This window comes from Mustela lutreola, chromosome 2, assembly GCF_030435805.1.
Source record: "Mustela lutreola isolate mMusLut2 chromosome 2, mMusLut2.pri, whole genome shotgun sequence".
NCBI classification, from domain to species: domain Eukaryota; kingdom Metazoa; phylum Chordata; class Mammalia; order Carnivora; family Mustelidae; genus Mustela; species Mustela lutreola.
In genome coordinates this window covers 143596746-143622703 of record NC_081291.1, presented here as the reverse complement: position 1 = coordinate 143622703, position 25958 = coordinate 143596746, and the positions used below count along the sequence as shown (strand labels likewise).

The window sequence follows — 25958 nt, the reverse complement described above, 5'->3', positions numbered from 1 at the left end:
GAAAAATGTTCCTTGAACTCTTATGGGCTTCACAAAGTTATTCTAGGATGGCTTACGATGATCCTAGTCACTGAGGCACAGAAGTTAGGTGACTTTGCCACCATCACACTAATGCAAGTGGCAGAAGGCTAATTCAAAATGATATCTTCCAAATCCCCCAAGGTTTTCCACTTGACGTTTTCTATACTGTGAAGTAAAGAGGTTGGCCTGATGCTAACTTCTTTTCATACTTTGTGATGAAACAGAATGCATCCCCCCCTCACCTTTGGGACAGGAGCAGTTCCCACAAGGGCAGATGACATGAGAATGAATGAGGCTGACTATAATAAAAAAAAAAAAAAGGGACAATTTCTACAAAATGAAATGACTCTTTTACACTCAGCACCCACAATTTTGTCATTCATATATTATTGTAAGCCGACTCCACTGGGAGGTAGCTTGCACACATTCACTGTAACACTCTATCGAGGTGGTTTGATAATGCTTTTAACATCAGTTGTTTCTCCTGAATCTGCCTTAGTCAAATGGCCTGCAGAAAGAAATGCTTGGTTCTAGGATTTCTTGCTTTCCTATGGGCTGGATTTGGCCTTGAAGGCAAAGAAGAGAAAGAAGAACACAACTGTCGCTTGCTGGGCAAGTTTGATCTGATTGAGTATGGAGATGCCCCAAATCCCTCACTTGTTATTGGAGGATTGCTTCCTATTCAATACAGGAGTATCCTGGCAAATGAGTCTATTTTGGAGGCAGTCTCCACAAAACATGAAGGGTAAGCTGCTTTTCTTGTCTTCTTTTTCATCAGACACAAGTGATGAAAGAGTACGGGGTGTGGGAGTCAGAGTCTGGAACTGGGGCCATGACTCTGATGCTATTTATTTGATGTAGGAAATACACTGCCTGTTTCTGGGCCTCAGTTTCTCCTAGGTGGACACCCTAGGAGTGCTAGAAAAGAAGCGAGAAAAGTTGGCCTCAAGTGGGTCCTTTCCCACTTCTGTACTTCAGAAAGAAAAAAGACAGGTTTTGTACAAGAGAGCGCAGGGCTCTTCAAAGGCTGGTTTGTGGACCAGCAACATCGGTAACACCTAAAAACTTGTTAAAAATGTGGAATCTCAGGCTGCCTCCCACATCTGCCCAGTCAGAATCAGCACTTTGACAAGACCTCCTGGTGATTTACGTGCACATTAAGGTTTGAGGAGCACCAACGCAATGCAGTGTTGCAGCTTTCTTGAAAATTGCTATTACACTAAGCTCTCAAGTGAAAATACACGATGTGGGGATGCCCATTTATTTCTGAGCTAATATTCATAGTAAGATTCCTTGCCCTGAAGATTTCTACCCTCCTCTCCTCACACTAAAATTGTCACGTGAGGACACGGAATCCATAACTAATAATCTGAATTTACTAACAATGCATTTTAAGAAAGGAAAGGTAAACAAGGCTTAGATTTGCATATGTGTGCATGGCACACGTGCACACGCACACACACACACATCAAAACACACACCTTAGCTATGAAAAGAATGCCAGAAATTAAAACAAAGGAAAACAACTCTTCACTACTTTACTACCATAACAAAGCAGCTCTTTTCCATTTATTTTCTCAGTCCTGTGTATTTAAATGCAACCATAATTTTTGCGCAGTTGTGAACACAGTAAGGACACAATTTTATATTGGACCCACTTATATAGTGAGCATTTCTATGATGCTGCATGGCAATTATGATTATAAATGCATGCTGTAAACTATAGCAAATTAAAAAAAAGAGATTTATTTATTTATTTATTTGAGAGAGTGAGACAGAGAGCACATAGAGGGAGAGGGAGAAGCGGACTCTCCACTGAGCAGAGAGCCTTACATGGGGCTGAGCCAAAGGCAGATGCTTAGCTTACTGAACTACCAGGTGATCCTTAGCAGCTTCTTATACAATTAAATCTTTACTCTTTTCTGTTATCTTGTTTCAGGCTGTGTATTTGAAATATCATTAGAGGGATGGATAAACAGTAATGTTGTTGGCAAAACGAAAGGGTTGCAATCAATCTCATTTACCTCTTTCCTGGACCTTCTAATTCTTTCCCTTCCTTACAGGGAAGCAAAGGGAAGAGGGATGAGAAGGGCTTTTGCTCACAGCTACATTGTTCAGTGGGTTAAGCCACTGCCTTCGGCTCAGGTCATGATCTCAGGGTCCTGGGATTGAGTCCCGCATCGGGCTCTCTGCTTGGCAGGGAGCCCGCTTCCCTCTCTCTGCCTGCCTCTCCATCTACTTGTGATTTCTCTCTGTCAAATAAATAAATAAAATCTTTAAAAAAATAAAATTTTTAATTAAAAAATTTTTTTCTTAAAGTAGGTTTTATACTCAATGTGGAGCCCAATGTGGGGCTTGAACTCATGACCCTGAGATCAAGACCAGAGATGAGCTCAAGAATAAGATGCGTAATTGACTGAGCCCCCCAGGTACCTATTTGCTTTTAACATAGATTAAAGTTTAGTTAAAACTGGGAAGAACAGATACAGAGCAAGATGTCAGAGGAGTAGGAGACCTAAATTTCCTCAGGTCCCAGGGATTCAGCTAGATAGTTGTCAAATGATTCTGACAAGCTAAAAAATCAGCAGGATGGCAAAGAGAAGAAGAGCAGCAATTCTGGGAACAGAAAAGCGACCACTTTCTGGAAGGTAGGACATGCGGAGAGTGAATCTGAAGCAATATATGTGGGGTAGGGTCTGACTCCCAGCAAGCAGTAGAGCAGTGAAACAAAATTGGAACTTTTAGAAGTCTGCTCCACTGAGGGGCGTCACTCCAGAGGCTGAGCAAGGGTGAGGGGGGTGGGGGAGGTGGAGCCCTCATAGGGACAGTGTGGTCTCAGGACCCATGGGATCACAAAAAGACCAGGGGAGCGACAGAGCTCCCAGGTATAAGAGCAGGAAAGCCAGCTACAGAGACGGAGCTGAGGAGTGGGCTCTCAGCTCAGGGTTACCTTAAACAGTGATCCACGGCACAGTGAGGCCACTGCTCTTTGAGGAAGGACCCCACAAGTGGAGATCTGGGGAGACCCCCCCTTCATCCTCTGGGAGGAGGAGATCAGGAGCACGCTGCAGGAATCTGCTGGGTTTGGAGACTCCAAATGGGGCTGTGTACCAGAGATAGCAACGCTTGGTGACAGGCCAGATGAGCACAGAGCACGGCTGGAGATGAGGGAGATGGGAGGGATTGACTGCTTTTCTCTGAGGGTGTACTGAGGAGTGGGGCCCTGAGCAATTGTCTCCTCTGGGTCAGAGACTGGGAGGCTACCGTTTTCATTCCCATCCTCCAAAGTTGTACAGAAAGTATTCAGGGAACAAAAGCTACCAAGAGCAAACCCAAGCAGATTGCTTAGCCTGGTGGCTGGCAAGGGTAGTGCAATTCCACCTTGGGCAAAGACATTTGAGACTCACTGCAACAGGCCACTCCCCGAGAAGATCAGCAAGAATATCCAGCCAAGACCGAGCTTACCAATTAAGGAGAACAGTGGAACTCCAGAGCTAGGGGAAATCAACACATAGAATTCATGACTTTCCCCCCATGATTCTTCAGTCTTTTAAAGTTAAATTTTTTAAATTTTATTTTTTTCTTATTCTATTTTAAAAAAATTTTCCTCTTTCCCATTTTAACCATTTTTTCATGATTTTATCCCACCAATACCTTTTTAAAAATCTTCTTAAATTTTCATTGTTATAGTCATATTGTATCCCTTCATTGTATTTAAACTTATTTTTTGTATACATATAAGTTTTCCTTTCTTTAAAATTTTGGGATACAGTTTCTTCTAACAGATCAAAATATACCCTAAATCTAGCGTGTGTATTTGTTCTAGTCTCCAGCATGATCACATTCTCTTCTATTTTTTTTTAAACCAACTTCTTATCTCATCGGTTTCTACTTTAGAACCTTTTAAAATTTTCATCTTTACATATTCCATCCCTTCATTGTGTTTACCTTTATTTTGTGTGTGTGTGTGTGTGTGTCTGTGTGTGTGTGTATAATATTTCTTTCTTTAAAATTTGGGGAGGCAGGTTCTTCTAACAGACTACAAAATATATCCAAAATCAAGTGTGTGGCTCTGTTTTATATATATATATATATATAAAACTTTTATATATATGTGTGTATATATACATATACATGTATTTATATATATACACACATATATATAAAAGTTTTATATATATGTATATATGTGTGTACATATATACATACATATATATGTATATACATATATATGTATAAGTACATATATACATATATATACACATATATGTATATATATGTATAAAACTTTTTTTTGATTTTTTCTTTCTCCTTTCTTCTTCTACCAGTATTGGGTCTCTTCTGATTTGGTTAGTGTACATTTTTCTGGGGTCAATATTACCCTTTTAGTATTTTGTTCTCTCATTCATCTATTCTTATCTGGATAAAATGACAAGTTGGAAAAACTCACCTCAAAAGAAAACAAAAAAAGAAAAAGAGGCAGTACCAACAGCTAGGGACCTAATCAATATGGACATTGGTAAGATGTCAGAATCAGAGTTCAGATGCTCACTGGGCTTGAAAAAAGCATAGATGATAGTAAAGAATCCCTGTCTGGAGAAATAAAACCCCTTTTTGGAGAAACAAAAGAACTAAAATCTAACAAAGTTGAAATTTAAAAAGCTATTAATGAGATGCAATAAAAATGGAGGCTCTTATGATAGGATAAATGAGCCAGAAGAAAGAATTGGTGATATAGAAGACCAATGGTGGAGAATAAAGAAGCTGAAAAGAAAGAGAGAGAGAGAGAGATAAACAACTGGATGAAAAGGGGAGAATTTGAGAGATAAGTGATACCATAAGATGAAACAATATTAGAATAATTGGGATCCCAGAAGAAGAAGAAAGAGATAGAGGAGCAGAAGGTATATTGGAACAAATTATAGCAGAGAATTTAACCAATTTAGGGAAGGGAACAAGCATCAAAATCCAGGACGCACAGAGAACCCCTCTCAAAATCAATAAAAATAGGTCCACACCCTGTCATCTAATAGTAAAACTTAACAAGTCTCAGTGACAAAGAAAAAAATTTGAAAGCAGCTCAGGAAAAAGGGCCTGTAACATACAATGGTAGAAATAGTTTGGCAGAAGACCTATGCACAGAGACCTGGCAGATCACAAAGGACTGGCATAATATATTCAGAGCATTAAATGAAAAAAATATGCAGCCAAGAATACTATATCCAGCTAGGCTGTCACTGAAAATAGAAGGAGAGATAAAAAGCTTCCAGGACAAAAACTAAAAGAATTTGCAAACACCAAATCAGCCCTATAAGAAATATTGAAAGGGGTCCTCTAAGCAAAGAGAGAACCTAAAAGCAGTAGACCAGCAAGGAACAGAGATAATATACAATAACAGTTACCTTACAGGCAATACAATGGCACTAAATTCATATCTTTCAATAGTTACTCTGAATGTAAATGGGCTAAATGCCTTAATCAAAAGACACAGGGTGTCAGAATGGATAAAACACAAGACCCATCAATGTGCCATCTGCAAGAAACTCATTTTAGACCCAAAGACACCTCCAGATTTAAAGTAAGGGGGGAAATTTACCATGCTAATGGACATGGGGTGGCAATCCTTATATCATATCAAATAGATTTTAAGCCAAAGACTATAGTAAGAGATGAGGAAGGACACTATATCAAACTTAAAGGGTCTGTCCAACAAGAAGATCTAACAATTTTAAATATCTATGCCCCCAGTGTGGGAGCAGCCAACTCTATAAACCAATTAATAACAAAATCAAAGAAACACATCAACAATAATACAATAATAGTAGGGGACTTTAACACTCCCCTCACTGAAATGGACAGATTATCCAAGCAAAAAATCAACCAGGAAATAAAGGCCTTAAATGACACACTGGACCAGATGGACATCACAGATATATTCAGAACTTTCCATCCCAAAGCAACAGAATACACATTGTTTTCTAGTGCACATGGAACATTCTCCAGAATAGATCACATCCTGGGTCACAAATCAGGTCTCAACTGGTATCAAAGATTGGGAGCATTCCCTGCATATTTTCATCTGCCTCATTTATCCTAGCAGTCAGAGCCTCCATTTTTTAATTGCACCTCATTAATAGCTTTTTTGATTTCAACTTGGTTAGATTTTAGTTCTTTTAGTTCTGCAGAAAGGGCTTTTATATCTCCAGAGAGGGTTTCTCTAATATCTTCCAGGCCTTTTTCGAGCCCGGCTAGAACTTTGAGAATCGTCATTCTGAACTCTAGATCTGACATATTACCAATGTCTGTATTGATTAGGTCCCTAGCCTTCGGTACTGCCTCTTGTTCTTTTTTTTGTGGTAAAATTTTCCACCTTGTCATTTTGTCCAGATAAGAGTATATGAAGGAGCAAGTAAAGTACTAAAAGGGTGGCAAAGACCCCAGGAAAATATGCTTTAACCAAATCAGAAGAGATCCCGAATCATGAGGGGTGAGAAAGGGGATAAAAAGAGGCTCAGAGGGGCGCCTGGGTGGCTCAGTGGGTTAAGCCACTGCCTTCGGCTCAGGTCATGATCTCAGGGTCCTGGGATCGAGTCCCGCATTGGGCTCTCTGCTCAGCAGGGAGCCTGCTTCCTCCTCTCTCTCGCTCTCTCTCTGCCTGCCTCTCTGCCTACTTGTGATCTCTCTCTCTCAAATAAAAAAAAAAAAATCTTAAAAAAAAAAAGCTCAGAAAGAAAAAAAAAAAAAGAAAAACAATTAAAAAAAGAAAACGAATAAAGAAAAAGTATAAAAAAGAAAAAAATCTATATATATTAGATAAACTAGTTAAAAACGTTAAAATAAAGAAAAAAGGTAAAAGTTAAAAAAAATTTAGCGGAAGAAGAGAAAAAAAAATTGAAAAAGAAAAAAAATTAAATTAACTGCAAGACTAAAGAATCATAGGGAGAAAGCCATGAGTTCCGTGCTTTGCTTTCTCCTCCTCTGGAATTCCGCTGCTCTCCTTGGTATTGAAACTGCACTCCTTGGTAGGTGAACTTGGTCCTGGCTGGATTTCTTGTTGATCTTTTGGGGGAGGGGCCTGTTGTAGTGATTCTCAAGTGTCTTTGCCCCAGGCGGAATTGCACTGCCCTTACCAGGGGCTGTGCTGAGTAATCCGCTCGGGTTTGCTTTCGGGAGCTTTTGTTCCCTGAGCAGTTTCCATAGAGTTCCGGAGGCTGGGAATGAAAATGGTGGCCTCCTGGTCTCAGGCCCGGAGGAGCCAAGAGCTCGGGGCCCCACTCCTCAGTGCACTCTCAGAGGACAGCGCCCATTTACTCCCATCTCCCTTGCCTCCGGCCACGCTCCGAGCTCACCAAGCCTGCAACCGGTTCAAGGTAACCCCCAGCTGTGAGCTCACTCCACGGCTCTTTCTCTGTAACCAGCTTTCCTGTTCTAATACCTGCAAGCTCTGCGACACTCAGACACCCCCAATCCCTCTGTGACCCTGTAAGACCTGAGGCCACGCTGACCCCACGTGGGCTTCACCCCAGTTTAGCCTCTGATGTCCCTTAGTGGAACAGACTTTTAAAAGTCCCGATTTTGTGCTCCGTTGCTCAGCTGCTTGCCGGGAGCTGGTCCCTCCCCCTGGGGTCTATCTTCCTATCGCTTTGGATTCACTTTTCCTCCAGTCCTACCTTTCAGAAAGGGGTTGATTTTCAGTTTCTAGAATTTCTGTTCTTCTTCTCTTTGATCTCCCGTTGGATTTGTAGGTGTTTGCAATCTTTAGATAAGCTACCTAGCTGATCTCCTGCTAGCTGAAGTAGTCTCAGCCTGCTACTTCTCTGCCATCTTGACTCCTCCCCTCCCTGCATATTTTCAGACCACAATGCTCTGAAGCTAGAACTCAATCACAAGAGGAAAGTTGGAAAGAACCTAAATACATGGAGACTAAACAGCATCCTTCTAAAGAATAAATGGGTCAACCAGGAAATTAAAGAAGAATTGAAAAAATTCATGGAAACAAATGATAGTGAAAACACAATGATTCAAAATCTGTGGGACACAGCAAAGGCAGTCCTGAGAGGAAAATATATAGTGGTACAAGCCTTTCTCAAGAAATAAGAAAGGTCTCAAGTACACAACCTAACCCTACACCTAAAGAAGCCGGAGAAGGAACAGCAAAGAAAGCCTAAACCCAGCAGGAGAAGAAAAATCAGAGCAGAAATCAATGAAATAGAAACCAAAAGAACAGTAGAACAAATCAATGAAATTAGGAGCTGGTTCTTTGAAAGAATTAGTAAGATTCATAAACCCCTAGCCAGACTTATCAAAAAGAAAAGAGGACCCAAATAAATAAAATCATGAATGAAAGAGGAGCAATCATAACCAAAACCAAAGAAATACAAACAATTATAAGAACATGTTATAAGCAACTATACACCAGCATATTTGACAATCTGGAAGAAATGGATGCATTCCTAGAGATGTAAAAACTACCAAAACTGAACCAGGAAGAAATAGAAAACCTGAACAGACCTGAACAGAGACTGAAGCAGTCATCAAAAATCTCCCAACAAATAAGAGCCCAGGGCCAGATGGTTTCCCAGGGGATGTCTACTAAACATTTAAAGAATTAATACCTATCCTCCTGAAACTGTTCCAAAAAATAGAAATAGAATGAAAACTTTCAAACTCATTTTATGAGGCCAGCATTATCTTGATCCCCAAGCCAGACAAAGATCCTATTAAAAAGGAGAATTATAGACCAATAACCCTGATGTACATGGATGCAAAAATTCTCACCAGACAAAGATCCTATTAAAAAGGAGAATTATAGACCAATAACCCTGATGTACATGGATGCAAAAATTCTCACCAAAATACTAGCAATAAGATTCAACAGAACATTAAAAGGATTATTCACCATGACAAAGTGGGATTTATTCCAGGGCTGCAAGTTTGGTTCAACATCCACAAATCAATCAATGTGATACCATACACTAATAAAAGAAATAACAGGAACCATATGATATCCTCAATAGATGCTGAAAGAGCATTTGACAAAGTACAGCATCCTTTCTTGGTCAAAACTCTTCACGGTGTAGGGATAGAAGGTACATATGTCAATATCATCAAAGTCATCTATGAAAACTCCACAGTGAATATCATTCTCAAGGGGGAAAGACAGAGCTTTTCCGCTTAGGTCAGAAACACAGCAGGGATGTCCACTATCATCACTACTATTCTAGTACTAGAAGTCCTAGCCTCTGCAATCAGACAACAAAAAGAAATAAAAGGCATCCAAATTGGCAATGAAGAAGTCAAACTCTCACTCTTTGCAGATGATATGGCACTTCATGTGGAAAACTCAAAGACTCCAGTCCAAAACTGCTAGAACTCATTCAGGAATACAGTAAAGTGTCAGGACATACAGTCAATGCACAGAAATCAGTTGCATTTCTATACACCAACAAGACAGAATAAAGAGAAATTAAGGAGTCAATCCCATTTACAATTATACCCCAAACCATAAGGTACCTGTCTCTGACCAAAGAGACAAAGAATTTGTACTCAGAAAACTATAAAGCAGTCATGAAAGAAATTGAAAAAGACAGAAAAAAAAAAAAAAGGAAAAATGTTCCATCCTCACGGGTTGGAAAGAACAAATATTGTTATTGTGAAAATGTCTATGTTAGAGCAATCTACACGTTTAATGCAATCCCTATCCAAATACCATCAATTTTTTTCAAAGAATGGAACAAATAGTCCTAAAATTTATATGGAACCAGAAAAGACCCTGAATAGCCAGAGGAATGTTGAAAAAGAAAAACCAAAGTTGGCAGCATAACAATTTCAGATTTCAAGCTCTATTACAAAGCTGTCATCATCAAGACAGTATGGTACTGGCACAAAAACAGACACATAGTTCAATGGAACAGAATAAAAAACCCAGAAATGGACCCTCAACTCTATGGTCAACTAATGTTCAACAAAGCAGGAAAGAATGTCCAATGGAATAAAGACAGTCTCTTCAACAAATGGTGTTGGGAATATTGGATAGCCACATGCAGAAGAATGAAGCTGGACCATTTCTTTACACCACACACAAAAATAGACCCAAAATGAATGAAAGACTTCAATGTGAGACAGGAATCCATCAAAATCCTTGAGAAGAACACAGGCAGCAACCTCTCTGACCTCAGCCGCAGCAACTTCTTCCTAGGAACATCACCAAAGGCAAAGGAAGAAAGGAAAAATGAACTATTATGACTGCATCAAGATAAAAAGTTTTTGCACAGCAAAGGAAATAGTCAACAAAAGACAACTGACAGAATGGGAGAAGATATTTGCAAACGACATATCAGATAAAGGGCTAGTATCCAAAATCTATAAAGAATTTATCAAACTCAACACCCAAACAACAAATACTCCAATCAAGAAATAGAAGACATGAACAGACATTTCTGCAAAGAAGACATCCAAATGGCCAGCAGACACATGAAAAAGTGCTCAACATCACTGGGCATCTGGGAAATACAAATAGAAACCACAGTGAGATACCACTTCACAGCAGTCAGAATGGCTAAAATTAACCAGTCAGGAAGTGAGAGGTGTTGACGAGGATGTGGAGAAAGGAGAACCCTCCTACATTGTTGGTGGGAATGCAAGCTGGTGCAGCCACTCTGGAAAACAGAATGGAGGTTTCTCAAAAAGTTGAAAATAGGGACGCCTGGGTGGCTCAGTTGGTTAAGCAGCTGCCTTCTGCTCAGGTCATGATCCCAGCGTCCTGGGATCGAGTCCCACATCGGGCTCCTAGCTCAGCGGGGAGCCTGCTTCTCCCTCTGCCTCTGCCTACCATTCTGTCTTCCTGTGCTCGCTCTCTCCCCCTCTCTCTCTCTGATAAAAAAAAAAAATTTAAAAAAGTTGAAAATAGAGCTACCCTATTACCCAGCAATTGCACTACTGGGTATTTCCCTAAAGATACAAAAGTAGTGATCTGAAGGGGCATGTGCACCCGAATGTTTATAGCAGCAATGTCCACAATAGCCAAACTATGGAAAGAGGCTAGATATCCATCAACAGATGAATAGGTAAAGCAGATGTATATATACATACAATGGAATACTATGCAGCCATCAAAACCCCCAAATCTTGCCATTTGCATTGATGTGGATGGAACTAGAGAGTATTATGCTAAGTGAAACAAGTCAATAAGACAAAAACAAATATCATATGATCCCTCTTTATGAGGAACTTGAGAGGCAGAATGTGGACTCTTGGGGGGAAGGGAGAGAAAAATGAAACAAGATGGGACTGGGGAGGGAGACAAACCATAAGAGACTCTTAATCTCAGGAAACAAAGTGAGGGCTGCTGGGGCAAGGGAGGGATAGGGTGGCTGGGTGATTCACAGACCTGTACCCCTGGAACAAATAATACATTATATGTTTATTAAAAAAACTGGGAAGAACAAAAATTGGGAATAGAATAGTTATTTTTCAATGGAGAAGAAATTGAAAAAAAAACTGTGTTGCTGAATTACATGAGAAATATTTTTCCCTTTCATGGCTGAGGGATGAAAAGAGGGAGGCATTTTAATCATGGTTATATATGAAAATGGTAGAAAGGAGACATTTTTTTCAATTAAAAAATTTGTCAACATGGGTTGCTGGAGGGGAGGTTAGTAGTGGGATGGGGTAACTGGGTGATGGGAATTAAGGAGGGCACTTAATGGAATTAGCATTGGGTGTTATATGCAACTGATGAATTGCTAAATTCTACCCTGGAAACTAATAATATACTATATATTAAGTGAATTGAATTTAAATTAAAGATTAAAAAAAATCTCTCAACATTAACAATCAAATAATGGCAGGAAAAATGATTAAATTGGAGTCATGGTTTACATAGTGTGTAGAAATTTTGTGTTTTGTTTTGATATACTTTTATAGTATTTTCATGTTTTTAAATAATTTAATTATAATCAATGTCCAGAATAAAACAAGAGAAACTTATAGGAGAGTAAGATGGGAAAGGAGTCATGTGGCATCAAGGACTTCCAATGAATGGAAAAAATGTATTGAGGGGTTCTTTAGTACTGCATGTAGTAGAGAGAGCAGGGAATATAAAGATATTTTTATGAAAAGACATAATTAGCAGTTTGGGGAGATTAGATCATATGGAAGATATTTAGAGAAAGAAAATATGCAAAAGGGTGCTTCCTCGCCCAAACCAGTCACCAGTGAATATGACGCATCCATGAACCCTTGAAGTTTGCAATATCGTTATGAAATATTAACATGGTCACGCCAGGGAGGTGCCTGCTCAGATTCTCACAAAATGCTCTCAGCATCACTCCCAGCTAAAGGTTGGTGTCCCCCACCCCCAAAGATCCACCCATTGTCAAATGCCTACAAATCTGTTTCTTTTCCAGGTTTAACTTTTGGGGTTTCTGCTGGATGAAAACCATAATACACACAATCAACGAGATGAAGAAGAAGGATATTTTGCCCAATATCACTTCAGGCTATCGGTTTTTTGATATCTGTTCCATCACCTGCAAATCTGTAGAAGCAGCTTTGGTATTCTTTACAGGCAAGGAAGAAAACAAGCTCAATTTTAGGAAGAGTACTGGAGCATTTCTGGCAGACATTGTTGGAACAGATTGGATCATTCTCATCAGTTGCCTTATCAAGAATTCTAGCGTTATATTATTTACCATAGGTGTACTCAGGTATGTCAGAATACCATGCTGGGTGCTAGCTTGTGAAGAATCACAAGCTATGTTTGGCTTAATTGCGGTAGATAGTAAGGTGCTCAGGTGAGGCTGAGATGAGATGCAGAGACCAGCAGGGACCATGGTGAAGCCGCTGCCCCTAATTTCTCTGTTCAGTCTGGGCTTAGCAAGTGTAACCTGATGCCTACCTGAAGGTGATTTCAGCCTCTTCTTTAAAAACTAAAATTTATTTATTTAAAGGAGAGAGCACAGGTGAGATGGGGCAGGGAGGAGGGGTTGGGGTTGGAGGGGAAGAATCTCAAGCAGACTCTCTGTTGAGCTCTGAGCCCTGCAAGGGGCTCAGTCTCAGGACCCTGAGATCATGACCTGAGCGGAAATCAAGAGTCAGAGGCTTAACTGGCTGAGCCACCCTGGCCCCCATTTCAGGCTCCTCTTCATCCCTTAGGATTCTGCTTTAATTTTTGCCTAGAGGTTGTGAGTTACTGATTTGTACCCCTTGAGGCATGGCACTCTAAGCACTGAGTGAGGCACGGAGTAGGTGATGGAAAAATACTGAGTAGGTGGTTGGTTGGTTGGCTGGTTGGCTGGTGCTAGGTGCTATAAATAACTCATTTTGTTTCTTGCCTATATTAAAGCTTATTATTCATGACTCTTTGCTCCTTATACTAATGTACTGAAATGGGCCTGTGGATCTCACAAGATAGCTAGAATTTTGGGATGCTAACATTATGGAATTTTTGTTTTTTACTTAAAAATATACATTTTTTACTTTAAGTTTTTACTTTAATTCCAGTTAGTTAATGTACAATGTTATATTAGGTCCAGGTATATGATATAGTAATTTAACAGTTCCCTACATCACCCTGTGCTCATCACAACAAGCGCCTTCCTTAATCCCCATCTTCTATTTCACACATCCTCCTACCCACCTCCCCTCTGGTGACCATCTGATAATTTTAAATTCAGAGACTTGGAACAAGTTTCAACTTAAGAACAGAGGATATTAGGAAGAAAGGATTATTAAGAAAATATAAATAAAATTCTATAAGTATTTCTAAGGCTGGATCATTACAGTATAGTCCAGATTTATTAATGTGAATGATGATTAAGTTTATTTGTGTTACTAAAGTAATGGGAGAATTAGAAGTAATTGTAAAAAGTAGTCTTTACATCGTATTTCTTTTATAAAGCTGCAAATACGAATGTAGGAGGAACAGGAAAACACTGAGAAACAGAACCAAGAGGAGGGGTTGGGTGACACAGCTGACATCTTAGGCGTGGGCTTCATGCAGCTCAGTCGAACGGTTCCCCTGAGCCCTATCTTCCACCAAAAACCACCTGTGATCCAGACTGACTAGAAACCTCTGATTGATTTTCTCATTTAAATCCTTTCAAAGAAGGAAAAGAAATCCATACGACATTTTCACATTGGTTGTTTCACTTAATATACTCTTATTATATAACATTTATATTAATATAATGTGTGTATTATTCATTATAAGCCACTGAGTATATATTAGTTGTACTTAATATATAGATGTCATTACCTGATTCTACTCATGGGGAAACAGGTTCAGAGGGTTTAAGTAACTTGTCTATAGTCTTACACTAACTATGGAGCCAGAATTAAAAGTCAGGCATCTGTGCTTCCTAAATGACATTCTTTCCTATATATGACCTCCCTGATGTTGCTGCTAGCGAGTTTCCAAAGCAGAATGTAAACGTTAGCTAGTGGAGTAAGAATAGGACAAGTGGTAGAGAAAAGAGAAAATAGGAATATTTCGTCTCTTATAAAGGAATTGACAGTCATGGGGACATGGAATTATAATATAGGAGGCCCTATTGATGGTGACATATTAATAACAAGGAATGAGTTAGGGGAGAATGTAGCATATGTTCCTCATTGTAGAGTCAGGGAGACTGGGGGTCCGGCATAGCAGAAATACATGTGAGGCTCGAGAATTCACAGTACTGATGAAAATATAAGAATCACTGGCAAAATGCAAAAAAAAAAAAATCTTTAAAATCTTTTCATTTTTCTAGACAAGCACCTATGAAATGAGTGCCACTTTGTTGGAGAATGCAGCTAGACCTGTGGGTGCAGTAGAGTTTCCTACCACCCTCCATCAGTGAGTCTCAAGACCTAAACACTTAGCAGTCCTGGTGGAGAGAAAATAAGAAAGAGAAGAAAAAGAGGGAAAGGAGTGGTGGTGGGAAAACACATACACACAATGAAGAGGGGCCGAGGAAAGGGGGGAAGAGAGGAAGAGCAGGAGGGAACTGGCCTGCCAAGTACACTGTGAATCCACTCTCTCCATCGTCCCCGTGGGTGAGAAGCTAGAGCCAAGATAGCGCCTGGATGGCTTTACTCCCACATCTAGTCTCATGTGAATGTAGATGAAAGGGCAGAAGACCTCCTTTTCCGTGCTGTTACTCCAGCTGTGTTTGTAGGTGGGTTATGCCTCTACCTGCTCAATTCTTAGTGACAAACACCAGTCCTCATCTTATGTTTGCACAGTAGCTGGTGACAAGATCCAGTCGGATGCCATGGTCCAACTCATCTAACATGTTGGGTGGACCTGGAGAGCCATCATAGCAGCTGGTGATGATTATGGAAAATGTGGAGTAAAAACTCTTAGGGAAAGAATGGAGAGCGCCAACCTCTGTATTGCATACTCTGAAATAATTCCCAAAGTCTTTTCAAATGAGAAAATGCAGAAAGCTGTTGATGCCATAAAGAACTCCACGGCCAGAGTTGTTTTGCTTTATGCATCTGATATTGACCCCAGTTCTTTTGCATTGGAAATGGTTCACCATAACGTAACAGACAGTATATGGATAGTGAGTGAAGCCTGGATTACTTCAGCCCTCATCGCAAGGCCTGAATATTTCCCATATTTGGGGGGAATTATTGGATTTACAATACCAAGAGCTGATATACCAGGATTAAAAGAATTTCTTTATGATGTATATCCTGGCAAGGAGCCAAATGATGTCCTGACCATTGCATTCTGGCTAACCGCTTTTAACTGTACTTGACCCAATAGCAGTGTTCCATACAACACTGACCATAATGTAACTGTGACGGGAAAGGATGACAGATTACGTGCCGCGTCTGAAAAGTTCTGTACAGAGACGAAGAGTTGGAAGATCTTAAAAATACGTATCTGGATGTGTCTCAGCTGAGATTCAAAAAAAATGTCAAATAAGCGGTGTATTCTTGGCTTGCACTTTGGATGGTCTAACTAGACTTGAAGAAGGACATGGGCCATATGTTCCTGGAAACACCTGTTCATATATATCTGACTTTGAGCCTAGGCAGGTAAGTTGTTGTTTTACTTCATGGTATAGTTTCACATTAAAAGAATTCATACTAATAAAACCATTGACTTGCTTTAGTATTTAATAGATGATTTATCACACACCTACCTAGAAGAATAGCTTGCTTATGTGACCTAAATGAGCATTTTTAAGTTCCCATTTGTTAATAGAGTTTTCTTATTGGGTTTGATGTGAATGAAAGTAAACCCCCTCAAAACAGTACCTTGTGCAAAATAGTTTTTTTTCCCCCTTCACTTAAGTGAAGTTCAGAGATTAGCATTCTAGAACTGAAAGATGGCTTACGAATCCTGATTATTTCTACCTTCTTTTTTTAAAATTTTTAATTTATTAATAAGCATATAATGTATTATTAGCCCCAGGGGTACAGGACTGTGAATTGCCAGGCCTAAACACTTCACAGCACTCACCATCACATACCCTCCCCAATGTCCACAACCTCACCACCCTCTCCCTACCCCCTGCTCCTGGTCACCCTCAGTTTGTTTTGTGACAGTAAGAATTTCTTATGGTTTGTCTCCCTCCTGATCCCATCTTGTTTCATTTATTCTTTTCCTACCCCCCCCAACCCCCCACATTGCATCTACACTTCCTCATATCAGGGAGATCATATGATAGTTGTCTTTCCCTGAATGACTTATTTTGCTAAGCATAATATCCTCTAGTTCCATCCACATCATCGCAAATGGCAAGATTTCATTTCTTTTGATGGCTGCATAGTATTCCATTGTATATATATACACCACATCTTTTTTATCCATTCATCTGTTGATAGACATCTAGGTTCTTTCCATAGTTTGGCTATTATGGACATTGCTGCTATAAACATTTGTTTATAGCAGCAGTTTATGTGCCCCTTCGGATCACTACATTTGTATCTTTAGGGTAAATACCCAGTAATGAGATTCCTGGGTTGTAGGGTAGCTCTATTTTCAACTTTTGAGGAATCACCATGCTGTTTTCCAGAGTGGCTGCACCAGTTTGCATTCCCACTAACAGTGTAGGAGGGTTCCCCTTTCTCCGCATCCTCACCAGTAGCTGTCATTTCCTGACTTAATTTTAGCCATTCTGACTGGTGTGAGGTGATATCTCATTGTGGTTTTGATTTGTATTTCCCTGATGCCGAGTGATGTGGAGCACTTTTTTGTGTGTCTGTTGGCCATCTGGAAATCTTCTTTGCAGAAATGTCTGTTCATGTCTTTTGCCAATTTCTTGATTGAATAATTTTTTCTTTGAGTGTTGAGTTTGCTAAGTTCTTTATAGATTTTGGATACTAGCCCTTTATCAGATATGTCATTTGCAAATATTTTCTCCCATTCTGTCAGCTGTTTTTTGGTTTTGTTGACAGTTTCCTTTACTGTGCAAAAGCTTTTGTTCTTGATGAAGTCCCGATAGTTGCCCTTGCCTCTCTTGCCTTTGGTGATGTTCCTAGGAAGAAGTTGCTGCGGCTGAGGTCGAAGAGGTTGCTGCCTGTGTTCTCCTCAAGGATTTTGATGGATTCCTTTCTCACATTGATGTCTTTCATCCACTTTGAGTCTATTTTCATGTGTGGTGTGGGGATATGGTCCAATTTCATTTTTCTGCATGTGACAGTCCAATTTTCCTAGCACCATTTGTTGAAGAGGCTGTCTTTTTTCCATTAACATGCTTTCCTGCTTTGTTAAAGATTAGTTGACCATAGAGTTGAGGGTTTATTTCTGGGCTTTCTATTCTGTTCCATTGATCTATGTGTCTGTTTTTGTGCCTGTACCATACTGTCTTGATGATGACAGTTTTGTAATAGAGCTTGAAGCCCAGAATTGTGATGCCACCAACTTTGGCTTTCATTTTCAGTATTCCTTTGGCTATTCGAGGTCTTTTCTGGTTCCATACAAATTTTAGGATTATTTGTTTCATTTCTTTGAAAAAAATGGTTGGGTTTTTGATAGGGATTGCATTAAATGTGTAGATTGCTTTGGGTAGCATAGACATTTTCATAATATTTGCTCTTCCAATCCAGGAGCATGGAACATTTTTCCATTTTTTTTTGTGTCTTCCTCAATTTCTTTCATGAGTACTTTATAGTTTTGAGTATAGATTCTTTGCCTCTTTGGTTAGGTTTATTCCAAGATATCTTAAGGTTTGGGATGCAATTGTAAATGGGATTGACTCCTTAATTTCTCTTTCTTCTATCTTGTTGTTCGTGTAAAGAAATGCAACTGATTTCTGTGCATTGATCTTATATCCTGACACTTTACTGAATTCCTGTACAAGTTCTAGCAGATTTGGAGTGGAGTCTTTTGGGTTTTCTGCATATAGTATCATATCATCTGCAAAGAGTGAGAGTTTGACTTCTTCTTTGCCGATTTGGATGCCTTTAATTTCTTTTTGTTGTCTGATTGCTGAAGCTAGGACTTCTAGTACTATTTTGAATAGCAGTGGTGATCATGGACATCCCTGCCATATTCCTGACCTTAGCGGAAAAGCTCTAAGTTTTTCTCCATTGAGAATGATATTTGTGGTGGGCTTTTCATAGATGGCTTTGATAATATTGAGGTATGTGCCCTCTATCCCTACACTTTGAAGAGTTTTGATCAGGAAGGGATGCTGTACTTTGTCAAATGCTTTTTTAGCATCTATTGAGATTATCATATGGTGTTGTTCTTTCTTTCATTAATGTATTGTATCATTGCGGATGTTGACCCAACCTTGCAGCCCTGGAATAATCCTTTTAATGTACTGTTAGCTCCTATTGGCTAGTATTTTGGAGAGAATTTTTGCATCTGTGTTCATCAAGGATATTGGTCTGTAATTCTCTTTTTTGATGAGATCCTTGTCTGGTTTTGGGTTCAAAGTGATGCTGGCCTCATAAAATGAGTTTGGAAGTTTTCATTCTATTTTTGTTTTTTGGAACAGTTTCAGGAGACTAGGAATTAATTCTTCTTTAAATGTTTGGTAGAATTCCCCTGGGAAGCCGTCTGGCCCTGGGCTTTTGTTTGGAGATTTTGATGACTGTTTCAATCTCCTTACTGGGTCTGTTCAGGTTTTCTATTTGTTCCTCGTTCAGTTTTGGTAGCTTATATGTCTCTAGGAATGCATCCATTTCTTCCAGATTGTCAAATTTGTTGGCATAGGGTTCCTCATAATATGTTCTTATTTGGTGTTGTGACCTCTCCTCTTTCATTCATGATTTTATTTGTTTGGGTTCCTTTCTCTTTTCTTTTTGATAAGTCTGGCCAGGGGTTTATCAATCTTATTAATTCTTTCAAAGAACCAGCTCCTAGTTTCGTTCATTTGTTCTATTGTTCTTTTGGTTTCTATTTCATTGATTTCTGCTCTGATCTTTATGATTTCTCTTCTCCTGATGGGTTTAGGCTTTCTTTGCTGCTCCTTTAGGTGTAGGGTTAGGTTGTGTACTTGAGACCTTTCTTATTTCTCGAGAAAGGCTTGTACCACTATATATTTTCCTCTCAGGACTGTCTTTGCTGTATCCCACAGATTTTGAACCATTGTGTTTTCATTATCATTTGTTTCCATGAATTTTTTTCAATTCTTCTTTAATTTCCTGGTTGACCCATTCATTCTTTAGAAGGATGCTGTTTAGTCTCCATGTATTTGGGTTCTTTCCAACTTTCCTCTTGTGATTGAGTTCTAGCTTCAGAGCATTGTGGTCTGAAAATATGCAGGGAATGCTCCCTATCTTTTGATACCGGTTGAGACCTGATTTGTGACCCAGGATGTGATCTATTTTGGAGAATGTTCCATGTGCACTAGAGAAGAATGTGTATTCTGTTGCTTTGGGATGAAATGTTCTGAATATATCTGTGATGTCCATCTGGTCCAGTGTGTCATTTAAGGTCTTTATTTACTTGTTATCTTTTGCTTGGATGATCTGTCCATTTCAGTGAGGGCAGTGTTAAAGTCCCCTACTATTATTGCATTATTGTTGATGTGTTTCTTTGATTTTGTTATTAATTGGTTTATAGAGTTGGCTGCTCCCACGTTGGGGCATAGATATTTAAAATTGTTAGATCTTCTTATTGGATATGCCCTTTAAGTATGATATAGTGTTCTTCCTCATCTCTTATTATAGCCTTTGGCTTAAAATCTAATTGATCTGATAAAAGGATTGCCACTCTTGCTTTCTTTTGATGTCCATTAGCATGGTAAAATCCCCCTCCACCCCTTACTTTAAATCTGGAGGTGTCTTTGGGTCAAAAATGACTTTCTTGTAGGCAGCATATTGATGGATTTTGGTCTTTTATCCATTCTGATACCTGATTAGGTATCTGATTAGGATATTTAACCTATTTACATTCAGGGTAACTACTGAGAGATATGAATTTAGTGCCATTGTATTGCCTATAAGGTAACTGTTACTGTATATTGTCTCTGTTCCTTTCTGGTCTACTACTTTTAGGGCATCTCTTTGCTTAGAGGACCCCTTTCAATATTTCCTGTAGGCTGGTTTGGTGTTTGCAAATACTTTCAGTTTTTGTTTGTCCTGGAAGCTTTTTAATCTCTTCTTCTATTTTCAATGATAGCTTAGCTGGATATAGTATTCTTGGCTGCATGTTTTTCTCATTTAGTGCTCTGAATATATCATGCCAGCTCTTTTTGGCCTGCCAGGTCTCTGTGGATAAGTCCGCTGCCAATCTTTTTACCATTGTATGTTATAGACTTCTTGTCCTGGGCTGCTTTCAGTATTTTCTCTTTGTTGCTAAGACTTGTAAATTTTACTATTAGATGACGGGGTCCATCATCTAATTAGATGAGGGGGTTTCTCTGTATCTCTTGGATTTTGATGCTTGTTACCTTTACCATATTAGGGAAATTCTCTCCAATAATTCTCTCCAATATACCTCCTGCTCTCCTGTCTCTTTCTTCTTCTGGAATCCCAATTATTCTAATGTTGTTTTGTCTCATGGTATCACTTATCTCTCAAATTCTCCCCTCGTGGTCCAGTAGTTGTTTGTCTCTCTTTTGCTCAGCTTCTTTATTCTCTGTCATTTGGTCTTCTATATCACTAATTCTTTCTTCTGCCTCATTTATCCTAGCAGTAAGAGCTCCATTTTTGATTGAACCTTAATAGCTTTTATGATTTCAACGTGGTTAGATATTAGTTCTTTTATTTCTCCCAGAAAGGGCTTTTATATCTCCCGAGAGGGTTTCTCTAATATCTTCCATGCCTTTTTCGAGCCCGGCTAGAACCTTGAGAATTGTCATTCTGAACTCTAGATCTGACATATTACCCATGTCTGTATTGATTAGGTCCCAATTCTTTGGTACTGCCTTTTGTTTTATTTATTTATTTATTTATTTATTTATTTATGTGGTGAGTTTTTCTGCCTTGTCATTTTGTTCAGATAAGAATATATGAAGGAGCAAACAAAATACTAAAAGGGTGGCAAAGACACCAGGAAAATGTGCTTTAACCAAATCAGAAGGTACCCCAAATCATGGGAGGAGAAAGGGGGTAAAAAGAAGAAAAAAAAATTAAAAAAGAAAACAAATAAAGAAAATTATGAAAAAGAAAAAAAATATATTGGACTGGTGACTAGAACAAGGTCACCCACTCAATTTTGGGAGTATTTTGGTCTTTTAGAAGAAACTACCTCCCAAAATTTTGAAGAATGAAAAACATATATTAGGGTAAACACAATGAAGGGATGGAATATCAGTATAAAGATGACAAAAAATTTTTTTTTTAATTTCTAAAAAAAGGAGTTGATAAGGTAAGTTTGTTGGGAGAATAAAGAAAAAGAAGGTGGAGAGAATTTGCTTGGGCTGGAGACTAGAGCAAGCCTGGTGCTAGATTTAGGGTGTATTTTAATCTATTAGAAGAAGTTGTACCCCAAAATTTTTTAGAAGAAAAAACTCTATGTGTATACAAAAAATAAAGTTAGATACAATGAAGGATTAAATATGACTATAACAATGAAGGTTCAAAAAAGATTTTTTTAATGAAAGGTATTAAGATAAACTAGTTAAAAAATGTTAAAAGAGGAAAGGGTAAAAATTTAAAAAAATTTAGCAGAAGAAAAAAATAATAAAATTAAAAAAAATTAACTTTGCAAGACTAAAGATTCATGGTGAGAAATCCATGATTTCCATGCTTTGCTTTCTCCTCCTCTGGAATTCCGCTGTTCTCCTTGGTAAGTAAATTTGGTCTTGATTGGATTTCTCCTCTGATCTTCTGGGGGAGGGGCCTGTTGTTGTAATTCTCAAGTGTCTTTGCCCCAGGCAGAATTGCACTGCCTTTACCAGGGGCCAGGCTAAGTAATCCGCTCAGGTTCACTTTCAGGAGCTTTTGTTCCCTGAACTCTTGCTTTCTGTAGAGTTCTGGAGGGTGGGAATGAAAATGTCACCCTCCCAATCTCCAGCCCAGAGGAGCCGAGAGCTCAGGGCCCCACCCCTCAGTGTGCCCTCAGAGAAAAACGCTCAATCACTCCCATCTCCCTGGCCTCCTGCTGTGCTCAGAACTCACCCAGCTTGTGACCAAGAGTTTCTGTCTCTGGCACACAGCTCTTCTTGGAGTCTCCGAACCCCACAGATCCCTGAGCTCCTCCGGGGGGGGGGGGTCTCCCTGGATCCTATGGTGACCCCACTCACAGAGCAGTGGCCTGTGCCATGGATTACAGTTCAAGGTAACCCCGAGTTGAGAGCTCACTCATGAGCTTCCCCTCTCCAATAACCTGTGAGCTCTGCAACACTCAGACACCCCCGATCCTTCTGCATATGGTAAAAGGAAGGAGAGATAAAAGGGCAGGTGACCTGGAGTGGCTGTATTCCAGGATGGATGGCGATTTTCAGAACACTTGGAATATTGACTTACTAAGGGCTTCAAGTTATATTAATCTTCCATGACAGATAGGACAGGAATAATGACCCTTGTTTTACAGACCAGGAAACTAGTGCTTATTCAGATATATGACTAGCCCAAGGTCATGACATTTGAAAGAGCCAAAATATGATGTCAGATCATCAGATATCATAATTCAGACTCTATCCACCAAGTTGTTTGGCTTCTCTGGTTTGTGGAGGGACCCTTGTACCATATATTATTCCCTTGGCTTAGAATCTCCTTGTCGCCTTACTTGTCAGTAAATTCCTACTAATTTTTAAAAACCAACCCAGATGGTTACTTCCTGGGGAAACCTACTAAATTTTCCTAAGGCAATTAGTTAGCTATCTCCCTCACCCATGTCTTTTCAACACTCCTTCCACAACAGCAACATAGTGGCACATTGAATTTTACTATATGTAGTACCCTGTTTATTCATTTAGCCTTTACACTGGACTGTGAGCTTTGCAAGGTAGGGAACGGATCTGGTTGATCTTCATATCTCTACCGCCTGACGTGTAGGGAAGGGAATGATGGGGAGGCAGACTGGTACCTATACATAGAAGAATTCTAGGAAGTAAGTAGGAAGATCCTTTCTTCCCTAGATAAGAAGGTATTTGGAAATATTAGGCACCACTATCCCTAATCAATGCTTTTTGTTAGAAATGTATGAGCCACACAGGTAATTTAAAGTTTTCTAGGGGTGCCTGGGAGGCTCAGGGGTTAAAACCTCTGCTTTGGACTCAGGTCATGATTCCAGGGTCCTGGGATCGAGTCCCCCATCAGGCTCCCTGCTCAGTGAGGAGTCTGCTTCTCCCTCTCCCTCTGCCTGCCTTTCTGCCTACTTGTGCTCTGTATCTCAAATAAATAAATAAATAAATATTTAAAATTTTCTGGTAACTAAATTTAAAAATAAAACAAAACAGATGAAATTAAATATAGTTGTTTTATTTGATCTGAGATGGCATTTTAACATGTCATAATCATGATAATACAAAATAAAATTATAAATGATGGTTTACATTTTTTAAACAACGTCTTTGCAATCCAGGTGTATTTTATACTTATAGCTTATCTCGATTTGGCCAGCCACCTTTCAAGTTTCAATGGTCACATGTGGCTACAAGTTGTTGTATTTGATAACAAAGGTATAGAGGAAAGGGAAAAAAAAATCAATCACATGATAAGAATTTTGAGATTATTTTCTTCATAAGCCCTGTCTCCAGGCAATCAAATAGTTACAAATTGCTTTTTTATTCTCTTGTTTTTTTCTTCTTATTTTCTAGCTAATGTACTATTTGAAGACACTTAAGTTTATTACCCGTAATAGAGAGAGAATAGAAATTGATGACAATGGAGATGTGACTGGGTACTATGATATTTGAAATTGGCAATTAGGTGATAATGGAGAGATTGCCTTTGTGAAGGTTGGAGAATATATATTCACAAACTCTAAATTTGAACTCATGATGAAAAAGAATGTGACAATATTTCAGAATACCAAATCATCAAAGTTTAGTTACTTTGATATCTTATTTTGTTTATATACTCAGAAAATTTGTTTATATACACAAAACTGTATTTCAGGCACTGTAGAATATCAGACACCTGGAGTTGGCTATTCCAAGTCAATTTTTTTCAATATAGTACATATTTTTCTAGATACAGATTCAGGTATTTTGTTTTGGAGATGTTTTGGTATTTTTCTTGGACTATAGTTTTAAATATTAGTTTTATCATTTTGTTTTTCTTCTTAAAGTACTCCAGTCAAAGGGTTTGACTTCTTTTATCTGTCTTCTGTTTTATCTACTTACTCTCTGATCATTTTTGGCTTTTTCTTTATTTTATTCTTATTCTTTTCATTGTTTTCCTGACTTTATTCAATGCTTCTTATTAAATTTTCACTAAAATGTATTTGTTTTTGAATGCCTTGTAACTTTTTCTTAATTTCTGAAATGGCTTTATTTTTTCTTTAGTTTCTTTCCTGAGTAAAATAAATTTTTCTGTTTCTTCCAGTTTTCTATTTATTATTTAATTTTTTAATGCCTGGCTCATGTATTTTTGCATATCTCCTAGTGTTTTTCTGAGAGTACTTAATTGTCATGCTGGAATTTTTTCTTTAAAGATTTTATTTATTTATTTGATAGAGAAAGAGACAGCAAGAGAGGGAACACAAGCAGGGGGAGTGAGAGAGGGAAAAACAGGCTTCCCACCATGCAAGGAGACTGACATGGGGCTCAATCCCAGGACTTTGAGATCATGACCTGAGCCAAAGGCAGATGTTTAACCACTGAGCCACCCAGGTGCCCCTGAAATATATATATATTTTAAATGCTATGTTACATTATTTTTCCGCATAATGGTTGTTGTATGTGTGTGTGTTGATGGGATCTGCAGCAATGTTTTGATTTTCATTTTCTGTTTTCTTCTTGTAGGAAACTTACAGAAGGCACTTACACCATAATATTTTTGTTCATAGACAGGGATGAGAGCTTCTGGTGTTTTACAAACCCCTATTTCAAGACTGCCTTCTTCTTTTAGTAGAGTGAAAAGTAGTAGTTCATTTAAGAAAGCTTAATGAGTCATTTGGTTTTGTGGTTCACTCTTGTTTCTGCAGCATTTTTTTTTTTTTTTAAGATTTTATGTATTTATTTGACAGAAAGAGATCACAAGTATGCAGAGAGGCAGGCAGAGAGAGAGGAAAGGAAGCAGGCTCCCCGCTGAGCAGAGAGCCTGATTTGGGGCTTTATCCCAGGACCCTGGGATCAGGACCTGAGCTGAAGGCAGAGGCTTAACCCACCGAGACACCCAGGTGTCCCTCTGCAAGATTCTTAACTTTTCCCTCTTCTTTCCCATTCTACCACATCTCAAAAAGATACTTCTCTCTCTCCATATACCATCTAGTCCCAGTGAAAGTGTGCTGTCCTGAGACTGGCCCCTGGAGTCCCACTTTCAAGACATTTCCCTAGAGGTGGTGCTGTCTCTCCATGGTTTGGGACCTGTTTTAACACAGGGTGGGACATTTTCTTTCTAGGAATGATTTGCCAGCTCTCCATCAGCCTTTG

At 39.0% G+C, this 25958-nt stretch overlaps 1 pseudogene; it reads left to right on the top strand.

Moving 5' to 3' along the window:
- The first annotated feature begins 524 nt into the window (after positions 1-524).
- The window catches only part of LOC131825598 (vomeronasal type-2 receptor 1-like), a 38144-nt pseudogene continuing 12710 nt past the window's right edge, over positions 525-25958 (top strand).